The sequence below is a fragment of the Lissotriton vulgaris genome, unplaced genomic scaffold (assembly GCF_964263255.1).
Source record: "Lissotriton vulgaris unplaced genomic scaffold, aLisVul1.2 SCAFFOLD_1997, whole genome shotgun sequence".
Lineage (NCBI taxonomy): Eukaryota > Metazoa > Chordata > Amphibia > Caudata > Salamandridae > Lissotriton > Lissotriton vulgaris.
The window spans coordinates 317,001-331,550 of NW_028254282.1; the positions used below are offsets into that span (position 1 = coordinate 317,001).

The 14,550-nt window shown below is 41.0% G+C and overlaps 2 pseudogenes across 1 annotated transcript in view; both read left to right on the forward strand.

The window, feature by feature from the left end:
- The window catches only part of LOC147659596 (uncharacterized), a 148,755-nt pseudogene that overhangs the window by 11,463 nt on the left and 122,742 nt on the right, over positions 1-14,550 (forward strand). The window contains exons 3-4 of the transcript XR_015307203.1: positions 77-130; positions 10,815-10,882. The product of XR_015307203.1 is annotated as an uncharacterized LOC147659596 (transcript). The remainder of the gene's footprint in view (positions 1-76; positions 131-10,814; positions 10,883-14,550) is intronic.
- On the forward strand, positions 1,565-2,955 carry LOC147659597 (uncharacterized; annotated as a pseudogene).

Sequence of the window (14,550 nt, forward strand, 5' to 3'; positions counted from 1 at the left end):
CCTCTATTTTGTGTTTCTCTTTTCTTGACCCTTTTTAGTTTCCTTTACTGTTGTGCTGTTTTTTTCTCTTTTTGAGGTGTTGCATTGCCCGGGTCCTGTGGGAGGAGTGTGATGAGTTCTGAGCCACCAAGTAAGTCCATATCATCCGCACAATTTGAAATAGTGAATTCCACTGAGCTAAAGGGACACAGCCTCAGTCTACAGTGCCATTTAAAGAACTGAGTGCAACAAGGCCAATTTCTTTGGTCAATAAAATGTACCTTCCTAGATCATTGGAAAAGGAATAGATGAATAATTTAAGTGAGTAGGGGAGTAAGTAACATCTAATAATTCATTAAAAGAATTACAAATATCTCACTATCATACCAGCCTGTTTTCACAGAGAGTGTAAATTGAAAGTGTTGGCTGCTTCTGAGAATCTGTGGCGCAATATATGTGCAACTTGAGTTTCTTTCTTAAATATGCACTATGTTTGCTCCCCTATCCTTGATTTCCAGTGATCCCAAGCTCCCGATCTGCATTGTTACACCACTATCAGAAATGCAACTCAACTGATTTCCTATCTTGTTTTTGTCAATACTTTCTTTGTGCAAAGTATAAGGTCATAAATATTGTTCATTTACAATCTCTGACTCCGTTTCTACAGGTGACTGAAGCATGAACAGAAAAAAGTTTTACATTTAGTGAAAAACAACGAAAAGGATTATTTCAAGTAAAGTTAAAACATTCTGGAGCTCTAGAGAAGAAACACATTCTATGTATCAGGAATGGTGAGGAACTTGGAGCGGAAGAAACTGGTGAATGTGAAAGTTGTCAAAATCCCTAAAGGAAACTAACCATAAATGTTTACTGAGTGTCAGTAACTGAGATTGAGGAGAACATTGGGCACAATTGATGCCCATGCAGTGCGCATGGGAATACTCAGTGTTGTAAATTCTGTTTGATGGTTTATGAGAAAAGCTTTATAGACCCAAACCCTCCCCAACAGATCAGTATCCGTAGATGTGATGTGACAGAACTGTCAAGAAGACTAATATCCTTGGTTTACAAGCGCAAGCTTTTGTTTCCATCATCTGTGATTCAGAGGAGAGAAAACATTGTTTAAAAGAAAGTCATTGTAAATGCCCTTTCTCAGATGTCGTTACAGCAAAGACGCTGGATTATCATTTCCAATATAGGAAGATTTTTCCCCACCAAATCTGTCTCTTGGGTTGATCCGAGTGGTTTCCAAGTTTCCCAGACCTTCAAAGTCAATCATGTACATGCCTTAACCTTAGCCGGTAGGTGTAAAAAGCATGTACTGGCACAGAAAGCTTAAAAGGGGCCAATGTTGCGTGATTGATAATACATAAAACCACCCTGGCATGCCCTAATCATCTGTCATTACTTGTGTGAACAAATACACTTAACAGGCAAACACTACACATCAAAGACCTCGTCTGTGCTTTTAAAACTCCTAAATCAAATGTGATAAAATGGAGTCATAAAATCACCAGGCATTACTTGGAGAAAATGAATCCACAAGGAGCATCTTAATAAACACAAGGGGCTCCTCAGTGAAAGTGTATAAGAGAAGTTAGATAGGTGTCTTTAAAGGTAGGAACATGATCTCCAGGTAAAAACTATAATTAGTTAAATACAAATGTTATGAAGATCATCTGCAGTGCATTTTATAAGTTAATGTTGAGTGTAACATAAACAAGTACAGACTCTGGAATCAGATTTAGTCTTAAGATGGCATGTATCCAGGAACAGACCCAAATTGGAGAAACAAACAACTTGAGTATGAGCAAAGAATGTGAAAGCAGCTTTAGTTTTCAATCTCACCTCACTAAACACAAGAGAAATCACACTGGACAAAAACCCTACCAGTGCCCTGAATGCCAGAAAAGCTTCAGTCACAAATCTTCTCTCATGCAACATGTGAAAACCCACACTGGTCAAAAACCATTTCAGTGCTCCACGTGCCAAAAAAGCTTCAGTTATTGGCGTAGTCTGATTCGACATCAGGGAACTCATACTGGACAAAAAACTTATCAGTGCTCTGAATGCTGGAAAAGCTTCAGTCGGAAATCCAACCTTACTGTGTATGAAAGAACCCACACTGGGCATAAACCCTATTAGTGTTCTGAATGCCCAAAAAGGTTCCATCAGAAATTCAGTTTAACTGTACATGAGAGAGTCCATACTGGGCTCAAACTGTATCGGTGCTCTGAATGCCAGAAAAGCTTCAGTCGGAAAATAACTCTCACGAACCATGAGAGCACTCACACTGGGCAAAAACCTTATCAATGCATAGAATGCCATAAACAATTCGGTCTGAAATCCAGTTTAATGTATCATGAGAAAACCCACACTAGGCAAAAACCTTATCAGTGCTCTGAATGCTGGAAAAGTTTTATTCAGAAATCTGAGCTCTCTCGACATGAGAATACTCACACTGGACTAAAACCTTACCAGTGCTCTGAATGCTGGAAAAGCTTTATTCAGAAATCTGAGCTCTCTCGACATGAGAGAACTCACACTGGGCAGAAACCGTATCAGTGCTCTGAATGCCAGAAAAGCTTCAGTCAGAAATCCAACCTCACTGTACATGAAAGAACCCACACTGGGCAAAAACCTTATCAATGCAAAGAATGCCATAAACAATTTAGTCTGAAATCCATTTTAATTCATCACGAGAGAACCCACACTGGGGAAAAACCTTATCAGTGCTCTGAATGCTGGAAAAGTTTTATTCATAAATCTGAGCTCTCTCGACATGAGAATATTCACACTGGACTAAAACCTTATCAGTGCTCTGAATGCTAGAAAAGCTTTATTCAGAAATCTGAGTTCACTCGACATGAGAAAACTCACACTGGGTATAAACTGTATCAGTGTTCAGAATGCCAGAAAAGCTTCAGTCAGAAAATAAATCTCACTAGACATGAGAGAACTCACACTGGGCACTAACCTTCTTAGCTCTCTGAATACTGGAAAAGTTTCAGCCAGAAATCTAGTCTCACTCAACCTGCAAGAACTTACCGAGAAAAACCTTGTAATTTTTCTAAATGCCAGGGAAGTGTCTGCTGGAGATTCAATTTGATTCAACATGAAAATCAACAGCGTGAAAGAAAATTGTCAGTGCCCTCAATGTGACAAAAACTTCAGTTGTAAATGTAACCTTTCTACATAAGAGATACAATGTGGGAGAGTAAAATTTGCTCACTGTAAACCCTGGGGGGAAGTTTCAGAACCGCAAAACCTTCAGATGAAGCAGCCACAAAGAAATCAATCCATTGAGTATCCTACAAACTCTACTGAGAAAAGCACACAGCGAGGCATGGAAATGCTTGTAATAACTTAATTCCTTAATAACCATTTGTGGCCTCATTCCGTTCAGTGTGTTTTGCTCCCTGAGTGTTTATAAGCCGTGGCTCGGACCCACAAAGTCCATTCGATCCTGAACTTTGAGGCCACGCCCCTAGGATCAAGAATCTAAGTAACCTCAAACTGTTTCCAGCCTTAATGAGCCTCAGCAGGAAGCTGCAGCAGGAGTCCCTTTGTCGTAGGTCTCTATGGGACCAACATCTGCTCATGTCTGTGCCACTTAGGGCCAATCATTGAGAAAAACTAAAGGTGATGGATGGACTGGTAGTTGATCTCAGTAACATCCCACCACATCATTCTCTAGTCTTTGTACCACTACAGACAGGGCCAACTCCATACAAACCATTCTTGGCCCCACCATAAATAGTCCTAATGACTTCTGTTCTGAGGGGACACGGCCTCGTATTACAAAGATCCACTTTATTGACCTCTTTCCATGTCCTTTTTGCTAGAAATGGAACCTGCTTCCTATCTGCTGAGGACAGTTTCACCAGCTTTACAATCACATCAGATACACCCAAGAGCCTAATCATAAACTACTATATCACTAAAATACAACAAAATGCTATTCACAAACTACGTGCGGTCATTCTACCTCTCCTATCTTTTTCTTTGTAGAGTTGTCTGCCACGACTGCTTAGTTTCTGCACATGTATACTTTTGTGGAGCAAATGTGAGAGGGACAGAGGGGAGTGGATGTAAAATGTGTAATATTTATGAATAAAGGGGAGGGCTAAGGAAGGAGTAAGGAGGGATTTAGGGAATCACAAGCACTCACCCACAAATGAGTAAACCCATTGCTATTTATAAAACACAGCTCTAAAGTCACTACAGGCCTAATGTACCTAAAACAGTTCTAAATGTACTCCAGCTCAGAGCCGGAGTAAGGGCAACAACACATACGGCCATCCACTGGAATTGCAATATACTCCCATAAATAATAATGGAGCTACGGACATGAATTAAAACCCCGTAGGAAATCATGGTAAATTAAATATTTTAAATTAGTTAAAAATCTAAATAAAATAAATTCAATGGCAAAAAATATCTAAAAAGAAAACAAAACTCATTATTTTATAATGTTTTAATAACATCTGTTTGATTGAAACACTAATATAACATTCATTTTTAGAAAAGTATAATTACATTTGTTATAATTAATGCTCCTCATCACATTTTTTACAAAATTATTAATACATAATATAAATGTTAATTTAGGTGGGACACCTTTAATTGAACTTTAAAAAGAATATAATCTTCTATATTTTCAACTTGGGTGGAGTTTTCCCTGTGTAAAAAATATAAAAAATGTTTCAATTGTTCATTACACTTGAAAAAAATGTAATATTTTTATGTTAAATACAAATGGAACTTGTATATACTTTAAATATAGAACAAAGTAAGAAATGCTACAGTAATATTTTGTATTTTAATTAGATATTTAATTCATTTTAAATTTAAAAAAATTATTTAAAGATCTGTTTAAAAATCCAAACTAGGTAAGATCATCTTATTTTCCTATTATGTACTCAGAATTACTGAATTTCCTCACTTCTGTTCAGAGGGGACACATCCTTAAAAATGTATGTATAGAATTAATTCTTTTTTTTATAGTTGCAATATTTTTAAAATTAAAAGATTAAAATATGTTATCACAAACTAATGAATTTTAAAGTATATGTCATTTTACAGCATTCTTTTGAAGGTATATGTAGTTTTATAAGCCAAAACACATTATTTTATCTTTATTTTCTAACGGGTTCGATTTTTAGGTCTCTCCCTCCATTATTTTCTAAGGGACGGTGTTGCATTACCAGTGGTTGGCCATGTGTGGTGCTGCACTTTCTATTGCTCCACTTTGTATGTAGTAAGTTTCATTTGTAAATTTTACTCCACCTCTATTTAAGTGTGTGCAGACGTAGAAGTCCACACTTTTCAGTAACTTTATACTTGTAATGGTGAATAGCTAAAAGTAGCAAAGTTACTCTAAGAGCATCCTTGCATGTATAGATTACACACTGGTGTAAGATACATTTGTGAATAGCCTCGAGGCGTCAAACTCAACCTGAGAGTTTCATTTTTGTGGTAATGCTAAAGTGGACGCAGCACTTGGGCAGTTATTAGAGTGAATAGGATGATCCTGCGAAAACAACAGAGCACTCGTCTGATGTGTTTGTTTGGCTGAGGAGCAGCAACGAATATCTTGAAGTAATTTTCCTGGACCTGCTACTTCCCTCGGCCTCCTGAGGGACTCTTGTAGCAGCTATTTGATACTGTAGTAGTAGGATAAGGTACTTTCTCCATTTTGTTAACCATGTTATCATGATTTGATTTGATATGTACCCTTCTCCTCTTCCTATTACCTGATGTTGTTGTATTTACCGGCACATTGGTGCTGAAATCTCATCTGCAGTTAACTGGTTCTGAGGGGCTTTTATTCTTATACGATGAACAGTTATTACTCTCGCTGTACGACTAAAATGTAAGCAGCGAGGGCCCAAAATCTGAGATCCCTGCACCTTGAGCTGCCTTCATTGGTATTCTACCTTTACACGTGGATAACTGAAATATGGGTTTGAAGCGTTGATTGGCCTTTGAACCTGTTGTGATGTAACTTGACGGTTACAAGTTTCATGTTTGAACCATCAGCGTGAGCTCCAGTACCCTGCTTGTTCTCACACCACAATCCGTACTTTCACTGGGATCATCAACCTTGAACCATCTCCATAACACGGAGCTCTGAAGACTTTCCAGCTGTTGTAACTGCCTGAAGTTTCACGCATTTTGATGGCCGTAAATTGTGGTTCAACTTGATGAACCAACTCTACTTTGTGTTCATTTTTAACTTCAAGCCACTTCTGTGCATCTCGTCAGCTTCTGGGACCGATTGAGTCCAAAACCTTGAATCAAATTCCAGTGATAATCATCACCAGAAACTGGACTTACTGGTGCCACCTTGAGCATGGCTAATGAGGACAAATACTATTGTGTATGTGGCTTCATCATTGAGTCAGTGGATCTGCTTTTTGTTCTTAATTGTCTTTTTTTGTGGTTTCGAAGACAGAACTAACTGTGCCCTTTATTTCCTTTGGGACAGCTGTTTTGCTAATCAATAATCCTTAAAACACTGACCTGCTTTTGATTTTACTCCAGAGTAATCATTAAATATTACTGTTTATCTAAACTTGGTTTGAATGTTGAATTTCTTTGTCCCTTTAGTTTTTACTACAATGTATTGAAATTTGTGACTTCCACTGTTTTGCTTTACTTTCAAGCATGGCCTTTTTGCTCAACCCACGTTACCAAAAGCGAGCTATGGACACTTTAGAGAAAGACACATTTACCTTTTCTGACCAAAGTATGGGAACAGGAAAGCAGGCTGATTCCAGGAAGCAGACCATTGAGCTGGAAAGGTTACTGTCTTAGGTGAAATCTGCACCGACTAGATGAAAAATGTAAAAACCATGAGGGGAGCTGTTTGCAGCTGTGTCCCCAGAATGTGAGAATGTCACCCTCTCTCAAACAGCTGATAGAACTAAAGATGCACCCTGCAGACATTCAGGTCTCAACAACTGAGACTGCCCACTCATATCATACAACAGTCACACTGTTACCTGAGTCATTTTACAGTGTACTGTGTACAAACATTTTACAGAAACAAGTTGTGTTGTGCGTTGTGAACAGGGTGTCATCCCCCTCTGTATGTAAATGAGCTTCTGTGACCAGACACCAGAGGCTCCCATCTCTTCTAGTGCAGATGATAATGTGAGCACTGTAACGTAATCACAAACGAGGACTGTATAAAGAAATAATAGGCTTTCAAGTCACACAGCTGTGGGTATCTAGTTCGTTTTTGGTTTTCAATTTACGTTAAATTGCATCAATTTTCCAGTTACATCAGTCCATCATTTTATATCACTCTTTGCGCTCCATCAATTAAACATACTACTAACATCATTCTCACACTCCTAATACTACTAACAGCATGCTACTCTTCTGATACTACTATCAGCACTCTCACACTACTGTAATACTACTGAAAGCACACCACTGTACTATTAAGAGTGTGAGAGTGGTGTTAGTAGTATTAGAAGAGTGCTGTCTGTAGTGTCAGAAGAGTGCTTTGCTGTCAGTAGTATTAAGAGTGTGAGGGTGATGTTAGTCGTATTAGAATGAGGAGTTCTGTCAGTAGTATTAGAAGAGTGGTGTGCTTTCAGTAGTATTACAGTAGTGTGAGAGTGCTGATAGTAGTATCAGAAGAGTAGCATTTACTTAGTATTAAGAGTGTGAGAACGATGTTAGTAGTATTAGAAGAGTGCTGTCTATAGTATCCGAAGAGTGGGTGCTGTCAGTAGTATTAAGAGTGTGAGAGTGATGTTAGTAGTATTAGAAGAGTGCTGTCAGTAATGTTAGAAGAGTGGTGTGCTTTCAGTAGTATTACAGTATTGTGAAAGTGCTGATAGTAGTATCAGAAGAGTATCATGCGCTGTTAGTAGTATTAAGAGTGTGAGAGTGATGTTAGTAGTATTAGAAGAGTGCTTTGCTGTCAGTAGTATTGAGAGTGTGAGGGTGATGTTAGTAGTATTAGAAGAGTGCTGTCAGTAGTGTTAGAAGAGTGGTGTGCTTTCAGTAGTATTACAGGAGTGTGAGAGTGCTGGTAGTAGTTTCAGGAGAGTGGCATGCTGTCAGTAGTATTAAGAGGGTGAGAGTGATGTTAATAGTATTAGAAGAGTGCTGTCTGTAGTATCAGAAGAGTGCTTTGCTGTCAGTAGTATTAAGAGTGTGAGGGTGATGTTAGTAGTATTAGAAGAGTGCTGTCAGTAACGTTAGAAGAGTGGTGGGATTTCAGTAGTATTAAGAGGTGTGAGAGTCTTGTTAGTAGTATTGGAAGAGTGCTGTCTGTAGTATCAGAAGAGTGGTTTGCTGTCAGTAGTATTAAAAGTGTGAGAGTGATGTTAGTGGTATTAGAAGAGTGCTGTGCTTTCAGTAGTATTACAGGAGTGTGAGAGTGCTGGTAGTAGTTTCAGAAGAGTGGCATGCTGTTAGTAGTATTAAGTGTGTGAGAGTCATGTTAGTAGTATTAGAAGAGTGCTGCCTGTAGTATCAGAAGAGTGGTTTGCTTTCAGTAGTATTAAGAGTGTGAGAGTGATGTTAGTAGTGTAGAAGAGTGTTGTCAGTAGTGTTAGAAGAGTGGTGTGCTTTCAGTAGTATTACAGGAGTGTGAGAGTGCTGCCTGTAGTATCAGAAGAGTGGTTTGCTTTCAGTAGTATTAAGAGTGTGAGAGTGTTTCAAGTGTGATCCGTGCCTGTGTGAACGGTTGTTGTCTGGCTGCCACCATCGGGGGGGGGGGGGGGTGGGCGCACAGGGGAGGTTGGAGTCTCTGGGGAGAGGGTTTGTTTTTTTTTTTTTCGGGGTTTGCTTTTCTTTTCTGCCAGGGGATGTGGACGATTTGCTTTTATGGTTTTGCACAGTATGCTGATTTCCTTGAGGCCGCACTGCAAGGAGGCGTGCACGGACCTGGTCGACCTAGCCTCTGGATTGCATTGACTTGCCCGATGCCATGCAGGCTTTCTCCTCCGGACTTCTCAGGGGGCTTGACGCTCTCCCGAGCTGCATTCTTTTGGAACTCTTTCTTTTTTGCACCATTGCATCCTGCTCTGTGTGTTGACACTGCTCAGCCCTTCATGAACGTTTCCTGCTGCCTGGCCTCTTTGTATTGACCCCTGCGTGGGTACATCTCTGATTTGCAATTCATGTGTCTTCATCCCCCCTTTCCTTTCTATTGTTTCTGTTTTTCTGTTCCCTTAATAAAATATCTTTTACAAAAAAGAGTGTGAGAGTGATGTTAGTAGTGTAGAAGAGTGTTGTCAGTAGTGTTAGAAGAGTGGTGTGCTTTCAGTAGTATTACAGGATTGTGAGAATGCTGGTAGTAGTATTAGAAGAGTGCTGTCTGTAGTATCAGATGAGTGGTTTGCTGTCAGCAGTATTAAGAGTGTAAGAGTGATGTTATTAGTATTAGAATGAGGAGTGCTGTCAGTAGTATTAGAAGAGTGTGAGAGTGATGTTAGTAGTGTTAGAAGAGTGCTGTTTGTAGTATCAGAAGAGTGGTTTGCTGTCAGCAGTATTAAGAGTGTAAGAGTGATGTTATTAGTATTAGAATGAGGAGTGCTGTCAGTAGTATTAGAAGAGTGCTGTGCTTTCAGTAGTATTGCACGAGTGTGAGAGTGCTGGTAGTAGTATCAGAAAAGTCGCATGCTGTTAGTAGTATTACAGGAGTAGAAGAAGTAAATGGGAATCCGGCATCTTTTTTGATCAATAAATGTGCTACCCGTTCCACAGTCAGACTGATGGGAGCGCCCAACCCATCCCTCCTGGGAAAGGATTCCAAGTTGTAGGCATTTCTAATAAACAATAATAAGCTGCCAGCAAATGTTCCCGTACAAATTAGGTCAATGATGAATGGCCAAAAACTTAAACTTAAGATCCAGTTATTATGTTAGGGAATAACCTTGCAAAATTACTTGTGGCTTTTAGTGGAAGAGTCCCAATTCATTATTCATTTTGTAGGTGTGGTTTATGAAATTACATTTTGTTGCGCCATGTTTTCATGAACATTCATTGTTTGCTGTCATTTTTACCTCATCATGAAACATGTAAATAATGTGTTCTCTCTGTCTAAAAAAAAGTATAAAATTACTGTTTTGGGATACTTGCTGCAATTGTTTTATTTTACCCTTTTCCTAAAGGCAGACTACATGTCAGTCCTCTTACTGATTTTGTACTTAAGAACTTTTCCTTGATTTTTAACTAAGCAGATTCTATGTCAGTTTGCTATTTGATATTATAGAAAAACGTTTTCTTATTTCTAAGCACACATTTGTTGAGGTGGTCTGTCAATTGATTTACAGCTAGAGTTATTGCTGATTCTGGCTTTTGATATACTTTAGAGGTTACCATTATGTGATTCTCCTGCAAATATTATGAAAATTATTTCTCTGACTGAGTAACCATGCTTATGTCTTCAGTAATTATTTGAAACCTTTAATATAGCTTTGAAGCTTGTTGAAGCTCCAAAGGCAAGGGCCTTTACCAAGGGAGCAGTCCTTTAATGGGCTGTATTACCTGCTAAGGCTGACTATAAGGTCTTTACACTGTTTGCCCCATGAGGGCAGAATGTGTTAATTAATAAAACAACGGTGTCCCAGAGACGAGGGGGTTGAAACACCAACAGTACTCCAAAACCTTTGTTTCAAAGCTGTTGCTGTGAATGTTGAACAGTTAACAGCCGCATGCAGGACCATGGCGGTTAATTGTGGAACATTCACAGCAATAGCTGTTCTCCCTGGGCTCGGTTGTTTTGTAAATCCAGGACGGTTGTTTGTAAAATGTGATGAAGTGTGATTGTCGTCTGATGCAAAACTGTTTCTTTACTTCCTTTCAAGGTATTCTGGGATGACAGGCAGTGCAGCGTGGCTGCCACCCTTGGGGGAACAAAACAAATAATTGTCAGGTAAGGATTCCTATAACTCTATGTTTCCTTTTCCCCTGTTTCTTCTTTCTCTCTTCCTTTTCTTGATCTCTGTTTTTTTTTTGGTCTCTTTACTTCTACTTTTGACTCTCTCTGTGCACTATTCTTGTTGTTATCAAACTTCTGATAATAATTTGATGGAGCCACATTCCACTCTGGGAACATGTTGGGGGGTGCACTGCAGGCCCAGTTCCTTTTTAGGTCATTTTTGCCCAGCAGTTCCTTAACTATTATCATTTCATTTTCATTTCAAAAATCTTTATTTCGATCACAGATCATAAAAGATACAAAACAAGTGCATACAATTTAAAAACTTATTAAACGTAGTGTGATCCAATATGATAAAATTGATTTAAATGTTAGATAAAACAGTGGGAAAAACCGCTGGTGGAGTCCATTATACCAGTCTTTTCATCATTCGGGTTCGGGTAAACCACAATGCAGTTAAAAATTTTGAAAGTGCAAAAACTACATGAGGGGAGAGGTCAGATTTTAGAACTCTATAAGCAGTTTGGAAAGATCTGAATCCCAGGTTCCTGAGCATCGGAACTAGCCAATATTTTCCGCTTCGCTCATAACCCTTGCAGAAGAAGACCGCGTGCATGTCGTCCTCCTTCGGGTGAGCACACATTGGGCAAGATGGTACGGTGGAGCACGCTGTCCAGGACGCTGTGAACGAAGCTAGAGGAAGGCATCCATAGCGCCATTGTAAGAACAGTTTCCTTGTTAATGCAGGGGAGATATCGTCCAAAGTTTTTTCGAGGGAATAGGTGTCTTTCATTTTCAGGAATAAATTTGTCAGAGACCCCTCACGAGTGTCGTTGGAGGCTCTGGTGAGCATCATGGCATAGTAGGCACTCGCGAGTACCTTTTTTGAGATCTTCGTGCATGAATTAATAGGATCTGTCCATAATTCCGGGAACCCCATTTCCTCGAGCCTTCCCTTGACGTAGGTCAACCAAGGAATCCTCTTTATGTTCCGTAGTTCCAGGAATTCCTGAAGTTCCTCTCTATAAGTTGCAAGATCTGGGCTGGACCACAAACGCCTCCAAAATTTTAGGGGTTTGAGTCCTAACTCCTCTGTTATGGGTTTAATACCCAGGTCTAATCTGAGTGGTAGTAATGGGGTGCTCTGGGGAAGGGCAGCTACCTGTCTCAGAAATTTGTTCTCCGTGGACTGTAACTTCGGATGTTGGGTGTAGCCCCACAAGTCACCCCCGTAAGTAACCCCTGCCCTAGCTTGTGTTTTGTATATATGAATAATTGGGGTAAGTGGTCGATAGCTTGATTTGTTTGCCAGGCGCAAAGTGCCACCCGCCAACTGTGCCAGTTTGATGGTCACTTTGGCCTGGTGCGACGACCAGGTTAAATGTTCATTTATGGTAATGCCCAAGTATTCGATATTATGGACCCGTTCTAGTTGGACCATGCCTAGCTTTGGAGGGGCTCTATTTCGGGAGTTAGAATTTAAAATCATGAATTTTGTTTTTTGGGGATTAACTTCCAGTCCCCGCTCAGAGCAGAAGTCTAGGAAGCCATCCAAAATGCGTTGGATCCCCATCGGGGATTTAGACAGCAACAGGGTGTCGTCTGCAAACATAATTGCAGGCACCCTGTTGCCAGTCAGCTTTGGGGCATCAGAGTTAGCAATCCTGTTGAGGTGGGCAACTACCCCGTTCACAAAGATACAAAACAGGGTAGGTGCGAGCACACAACCCTGTCTTACACCTCTGCGAACGGGGAACCTTTCGGTTAGTTTGCCACCTTTGCCACACCTTACGCGGGCGTAGTTGTTACAATGGAGCCTCATCAGGATCGCCAAAATATCCTCTGGGACTTTCAGCTCTTTCATGACGCTCCACAGCCTTGCTCTAGGCACCAAATCGAAGGCGGCGCGTAGGTCTACAAAGATGGTATAGAGACTGCCGCCCTCGATTACCGCTGTTCTCCAATAGAGCAGTTGTAGCCTGAATATTTGGTCTGTAGTGGATACACCCTCCCGAAATCCTGCCTGGTATGGGGACAGGATATCCATTTCTTGGATCCACGCTTGCAAACGATTTAAGATCAGTCTGCCAAAAAGTTTTTGGGATATATCTATCAGACTGATAGGTCGATAGTTGGATGGGAGCAGAGGGGATCCCTTTTTATAAATTGGGACTACCTCTGCTCCCATCCAAGTATCGGGCACAGTCATTCCCCCCTGGATAGCATTAAATATGAGTGTGAGGTACGGTGCCCAGATCCCTGGTTCCTGTTTGAACAGGTCCCCCGGGACCCCATCCAATCCCGGGGCTTTTCCAGCAGCTAGAACTTTAATGGCCTCCCTCACCTCTTTTTCGGTGAATAAGGCCCCCGAAGGGGTAGGTGTAATCAAAAGTCTCTCGCTACTAGGATCCCCACCTCCCTCTGCATACAGCGCTTCAAAGTGGGCCTGCCATACTGAGGGGGCTATGTTGGGCTCTAATGCTGGAGATAACTCAACCGTGCCATTCGCTACTACCCGCCAAAATTTGCGTGAGTCTCTGGTTGATAGTGCTTTCACAAGATTCTCCCAATAATCGTAGTCCCATTCCGCCTTAGCATTCACTAGGAGGGACTTGTACTTATTTCTCCTGTCACGGATTTCTTCCCTGCTAAGGCGTCCCTTGATGGCAGATAGCAAATGGGCCTTAGCCTTCCTACACGTGGCATTATACCAAGAGGTCTTTGGCTTATAGCCCTTCCTTTTCGTAGAGGATGTGAACAAGTCTTGCTCAAGGGAGTCTGTAATGTTTTTATGTATTGTTGCTAGTTCTCCTCTGGTGACTTCATCTAGGTCTTTAATGCCTAGGTCGAAGGCGCACTCTAGTAATGGGATTAGCCTTTCATAGAGGCAGGGTATTTTGTCTATACTGCTAGCCAGCTTCTCCCACTTGACTTTCCTACGATTATTTTCAAGTAGGAGGCCAGACTTGTCACTGCCAGATCCCTGTAATAGTTCCAGTGAGTTATGGTCACTATCCGTTCTTGGGCACACTTTGAAGTCGATTATTGCTGGCCACATGAAAGTTTTAACCATAATATAATCTAGTCGGGATTCACTGCCGGGTTTGTTGTAAGTCGGGTTGCTTGGTATATCCGAATTACAACGCCCATTACATGCCCTAAGACCAAGATTGAGAGTAAGGGCGTTTATTTGTAGGGCTAGGGGAGTCCAGGCCCTTGGAGGTGGTGCCGCCGACTCAGGTATGAGCCAGCTGGAGTCTTCATCTAGGGAGGGACCATCGCGTAATCCGGGCAGAGGTTCATAGTGGGAGTTAAAATCGCCCCCAACTAGACAGGGGAGATCACACGGGATGCCCTCTAGAAACCTGGCTAACTCATCTATAGTGGGCGACTCGTTGTGCATTTTGGTCGGCCTAGAGTAGATATTAATAACTAGGAGCTTCGATGCGTCAGGCCATTCTAGTAGGACGGCCAACAGATCGTCGGAAGCGGTCTCCAAGTCGGAGGCTTGGCAGCCTAGATCCGTTGCTATCCCTATCATTAATCCCCCAGATGGTCTCCCCTTTCCCCCCCACTTGGCTGTTTTGGAGAAAGAAGCAAAGCCAGGTAGGTCTATTGCTTCTCGCGCCCAGGTTTCTTGTAAAAGTATTAAGTTTTTGGAA